This window comes from Bos mutus, chromosome 8 (assembly GCF_027580195.1).
Source record: "Bos mutus isolate GX-2022 chromosome 8, NWIPB_WYAK_1.1, whole genome shotgun sequence".
Taxonomy (NCBI): Eukaryota; Metazoa; Chordata; class Mammalia; order Artiodactyla; family Bovidae; genus Bos; species Bos mutus.
Window position 1 is genome coordinate 39341438 of NC_091624.1, and position 5600 is coordinate 39347037.

Sequence of the window (5600 nt, forward strand, 5' to 3'; positions counted from 1 at the left end):
CTGTCTGCTGTTCAGCCCACTGAGTCTATGGTATTTTGTTACAGCAGCCAAAGTAGACTAACCCTGAGCCCTGGGCCCCTGAGTAAGTAGGGGCTGGTTAGACCACTGGGTTGCTGGAGGGCATTGTAAACAGAGGGAAAAAATAAATAAATAGAGGAAAGAGCACCTGGTTGAATCCTCATAGCAACAGATAAAAGTTTCATAATCTAATCTACAATAATGATTAGAAGTGCTGGCCCTGGAGTCAAAACGGTGGGACTCAATCTTGGGAAAGTTACTTGACTCGGTTTTCTTTTTTAAAAATATAATTTTATTTATTTATTTATGGCTGTGCTGGGTCTTCGTTGCTGCAAGCAGGCTTTTCTCTAGTCGCAGCGAGCAGGGCGGTTACTCTGTAGTTGCAGTGCTCAGGCTTCTCATCTCAGTGGCTTTTCTCGTGGCAAGGCGGTTACTCTCTGGTTGCAGTGCTCAGGCTTCTCATCTCAGTGGCTTTTCTCGTGGCACACAGGCTCTAGGGCCTGCGGGCTCAGCAGTTGTGGCTTGCTGGCTCCAGAGCTCAGGCTCAGTAGCCGTAGCACACTGGCTTAGCTGTCCCATGGCATGTGGGATCTTCCTGGACCAGGGATTGAACCCGTGTCTCCTGCATTGGCAGGTGGATTCTTTACCACTGAGCCCCCAGAAAGCCCACGTGACTGTTTTCAAATCTATCAAGTGCAGTTAATAGTAGATTCCATGGTAGGGTTGTTGGAGGGAGGGTTCAAGTGCTTCACTGTAAAGTATGTGACTGGCACATAGTGTTGGAATTGCTAAAAATAAAAATGTTAGAAGTTGCTTCTTATCTGAGAATAACTCATAGCCTCAAAGTTTTGTTGGAATGTTACCTACAGTGGCAAGTCTTCGCTGGTTCCACTCCAACCTGCGTAAAATCATTTTTTTCCCCCTTATTGGGAAGTAAGACCATCTGTTTCTCAAATCTGTATTTTCCGTATCGTGTTACTGAGGGTTTGGATTCTGTCCTAACATCTTCTGCTATAGGCCATGGAAACCTATCATTTGAAAAACAGAAGTAAAATTAGGCTTTTGGGGAGTGAGGACTGGCTGTTGTTATTCAGTCGCTCAGTCGTGTCCGACTCTTTATGATCTGATGGACTGCAACATGCCAGGCTTCCCTGACTGTCACTATCTCCCAGAGTTTCCTCGAACTCATGTCCATTGAGTTGGTGATGCCATCCAACCGTCTCATGCATAGAAACCATGATAGTTTGCGGGAGCTGGACAAGAAAAGGGGACTCTAGCTCTGAGCAGGAGTTGGATCCCCTCTTCCTGAGCTCTCATGGTCTAGGAAGTGCCAGGGACCTGGAAAGGAGCCACTCTGGGGATACCACTAACTTTCAAGAGCAGGAGGGCACTTGGAGAAGGTACTGCCCTGTGACACCAGGAGATTCAGAAGCTGATAGATGAACAGAAATCCAACAGGAAGGTGGTGCTGATGGGTGGTGATCCAGGCTGGAGTGCTTTCACGTCTCCAAATCAGGGACTCCAGGGACTGGATAGCACGCTATACATTCACCACACCACTGTACGTATTAAATCACTTCAGAGGTGTCTGACTCTGAGATCCCATGCACTTTAGCCTGCCAGGCCCATCTGACCATGGGATTCTCCAGGCAAGAATACTGGAGTGGGTTGCCATTTCCTTCTCCAGGGCATCTTCCTGACCCAGGGATTGGGATGCCACCCACAGTCATTCTCATTCAGGCATTCAAAGATACATTAGGAAGGAGGATGTTATTCATCAGAATTTTTTTTTACATCTGTCTTTTACATCTATGCTCAGCAAGGTAGTGAATAAATCATGGGCTTTCATTCATTCTTTCAACATGAATTTGTGGAGCAGGATCCCAAGTATTCACTGTCTAAGGGTCAGCAGGTCCATCTCTGTGCATTTCAGTTTACACATGTATCAATAGAGGACAATAACACCTATTACCAGGTTGACATAAAGTTAAAAGAGGGTGAGGACATGAAAACTTGGCACAAACTAATGTCACTTAACATGCTCCCCCACCCCCCAATCAGCGCTGTGACAGTTGATTATTTTACTTCTCTGTTGCATTGCTGGGGAGGCAATGGGGGAGCTTCTCAAATGTTGATACCACAACTTGGTTCATTCAGTTACTGTGAAACAGGAAGAGGAAGACTTCCCTGGGTGGGGTCTTTTCCAGGCCTGGCACATTATCAGTTGCTCTGGTCTCTGGAATGAATGTGACATTTTAATAATGCAGGAAAGGTTAGATACATCCTAGAACTTTTTTAGTACTGGCCATGGTATCTTGCTGTACATTGAGAAAAGAAAGTTCCCAGCAAAATAGGATTATGTTGTTTTGACATAAATTATCTTATCAGTTAGGATTAGGTTCACTTGCATAAAGTAGAAAGACTCCTCACCCCCCTCCTCTAATTTAGTCTTCAATAAGATAACATTTCTTTTTCATGTAAAAGAATAGAGTTAGGCATTCTAGGACTTATGGGACAGCTTCACAAAACCATCAGAGACCCATGCCCCTTCCATCTCTACCTGTAGGGTGGCCTCTTGCTCTACAGTGGCTGCTAATGCTCCAGTCATCACATCCATATTCCAGGCAGCAAGATGGAAGAATAGGGAGAAGATAAGAACATCCTCTCCCTTTTAAAAAGTCCCACATTTCTTCAGTGGGAAATTAGACACACAGCCACACCTCTGTAAGACAATCTGGAAAATGAAGCCTCTAGGGTGGGCAGTATGTACTCAGCTAAAAACTAGAATTCTAACACAAAGGTGGAAAGGGAGGTGTGAGGTTTAAGGGGGGCAAATTGCCATTGCTCTCATCTCTTTCATTCTGGAGAAGACACATAGCTGTTTTTCCCTTCTGTGTTTCTCCCACCCTACACAGAAACTGTCATTAATAACTGAGGGAAACAGAAGTGATGATGCTACTGTGCTTCATCCTGGGCCAAAAGGAAAGAAGAAATGGGATCATTCTTCCACCTACACACTCATGCTCTTCTCACATGTTGTTTCATTTTCTTTCTTTCTTCCACCATCTATATGCACAGAACTCATGTTAAAACTGCTCTTTGGGCATAAGGCTAAGTGAAATAAAGTCAGACAGAGGAAGACAAGTACTGTTTGATATCACTTATATGTGGAATCTAACAAATACAACAAACTAGTGAATAAAACAAACAAGAAGCAGACTCATAGATATGGAGAACAAATTAGTGGTTGTCAGTGGGGAGAGGGTAGGAGGAGGCACAACCTGGGGCAGGGGCCAAAAAAAAAAGGGTTACTATGGGATTAGATGACATCACGTGTGTGCAACTATTGAGAATTGTAAAGCACTATAAACTTTAAAGAATTTTTCATTCAATTAAAATAAATAAAAAACAAATAAAAATCACCCTCTGAGGGGACCTCCCTGGTGGTCTAGTGCCTAAGACTCTGAGCGCCCAATGCAGATGGTTTGGGTTTGATCCCTGGTCAGGGAACTAGATCTCACATACTATACAGAGTGGCCAAAAAGATCTTTAAAAAAAAAGGGGGGGGCGGGGGTGGTGCATAAAGAAAAAATATCAAGATTTTAAATAAAGACAAGATATCCGTGTTAGTGATTTTTTTCTTTGGTTTGGGTCTGGCACTGCTATCCTCTCATTATACCCCTGGGGAAGGGCCACATTGCAGACTGTAACTCAAAAGAGCCCAGCATTTATTCTGGTAAATGGTAGAGAGGGAACTTGAGCCCAGAACCCCAACTCTCTGTGCTTCTTTTCATAAGACTTCAGGCAACAGCTTGGTTTTGTGGAACCAGTGTCTAACTGAGGAGCAGGACACTCTACCTTCTTCAAAGGCAGCTGGGACCCTAAGCCTCTGAACTAACTCCTTTTCAGAAGGGCCAGGCAGCAAGGAGATCAAACCAGTCAATCCCAAAGGAAATCAACCCTGAATATTCATTGGAAGGGGACTGATGCTGAAGCTCCAATACTTTGGCCACCTGATGCAAAGCGCTGACTCATCAGAAAAGACCCTGACGCTGGGAAAGATTGAAGGCAGGAGAAGGGGGTGACAAAGTATGAGATGGGTGGATGGCATCACCAGTTTAATGGAGATGAGTTTGAACAAACTCCCGATGATAGTGAAGGACAGGGAAGTCTGGCGTGCTGCAGTCTATGGGGTCTCAAAGAGTGGGACATGACTGAGAGACTGAACAACTGGAGATAACTCATGGAGTGACCCTGAGAGCACAAGTCACCACTAAGCCTCACATCATCTGGTTGGGGGGATGGGGTCAGGTGGCATGAGCCAAAAAGAGACTTCAGCTTGAATGACAAACATGCTGAGGAAGAATTAGCCTGACCTGGAGTCCTTAAGGTCCAATGGACAGGAGTCTGAGCAAGCTCCGGGAGATGGTGAAGGACAGGGAGGCTTGGCGTGCTGCAGTCCGTGGAGCAGCTGAATTGAGTTCTTAAAGGCGCAGAACCTTTCCTTTAAATCTCTGAGCAGCAGGACCAAAGGCTGAAATCAGTTAAAGTAAAAACAAACCAAAGAATCCATTCAGAGAGCTAGGGCTTTGTACGAACTCGGTGGAGGCTTTTCCACGCTGTATTTTTTTTTTTTTTTTTTTTGCAAACGGGCCTCTAGGTTTGCAGGCTGACTGAAGGAGGAGAGGCCGGTGGATGGGCGGCTGGAAAGCGTACGAGATGGTTGCAGAGATCCGTTTTCTCCTGGAGCGCGGACGGGGGTAGATCTGGTCTCGGCTGGAGCAAGGCGCCGGGGTGGCCACGCCTGCATCCCGCCTCAAGGATGCAAGCGCACTGCCACCTACAGAGCTAGGGAGGGAACTCAGCCTCCCGCCCTGCCCTTTCCTATGGCCCGGGTGCCCAGCGTCGGGTGGAGTTCGGATTCCTGCAGAGGACTCCCCGTTCATTACCATAACAAAGGCTTCGTCTTCCCTTGGGCAGTTAAAGTGAAAGTGAAAGTGAAGTCGCTCAGTCGTGTCGGACTCTTTGTGACCCCGTGGACTGTAGCCTACCAGGCTCCTCTGTCCATGGGATTCTCCAGGCAAGAATACTGGAGTGGGTTGCCATTTCCTTCTCCAGGGGATCTTCCCGACCCAGGGATCGAACCTGGGCCTCCTGCATTGGAGGCAGACGCTTTAACCTCTGAGCCACCAAGGAACACTTTGGGCAGTTAGTTCAGTTTAGTTCGGTCGCTCAGTCGTGTCCGACTCTTTGCGACCTCATGAATCGCAGCACGCCAGGCCTCCCTGTCCATCACCACCTCCCGGAGTTCACTCAGACTCACGTCCATCGAGTCAGTGATGCCATCCAGCCATCTCATCCTCTGTCTCCTCCTGCCCCCAATCCCTCCCAGCATGAGAGTCTTTTCCAATGAGTCAACTCTTCTCATGAGGTGGCCAAAGTACTGGAGTTTCAGCTTTAGCATCATTCCTTCCAAAGAAATCCCAGGGCTGATCTCCTTCAGAATGGACTGGTTGGATCTCCTTGCAGTCCAAGGGACTCTCAAGAGTCTTCTCCAACACCACAGTTCAAAAGCACCAATT

At 46.7% G+C, this 5600-nt stretch overlaps 1 non-coding gene across 1 annotated transcript; it reads right to left on the bottom strand.

The window, feature by feature from the left end:
- Nucleotides 1-5142: 5142 nt before the first annotated feature.
- TRNAW-CCA (transfer RNA tryptophan (anticodon CCA)) lies at nt 5143-5214 on the bottom strand. Its single transcript has one exon. It is a non-coding gene; the product is annotated as a tRNA-Trp (tRNA).
- Nucleotides 5215-5600: the final 386 nt, after the last annotated feature.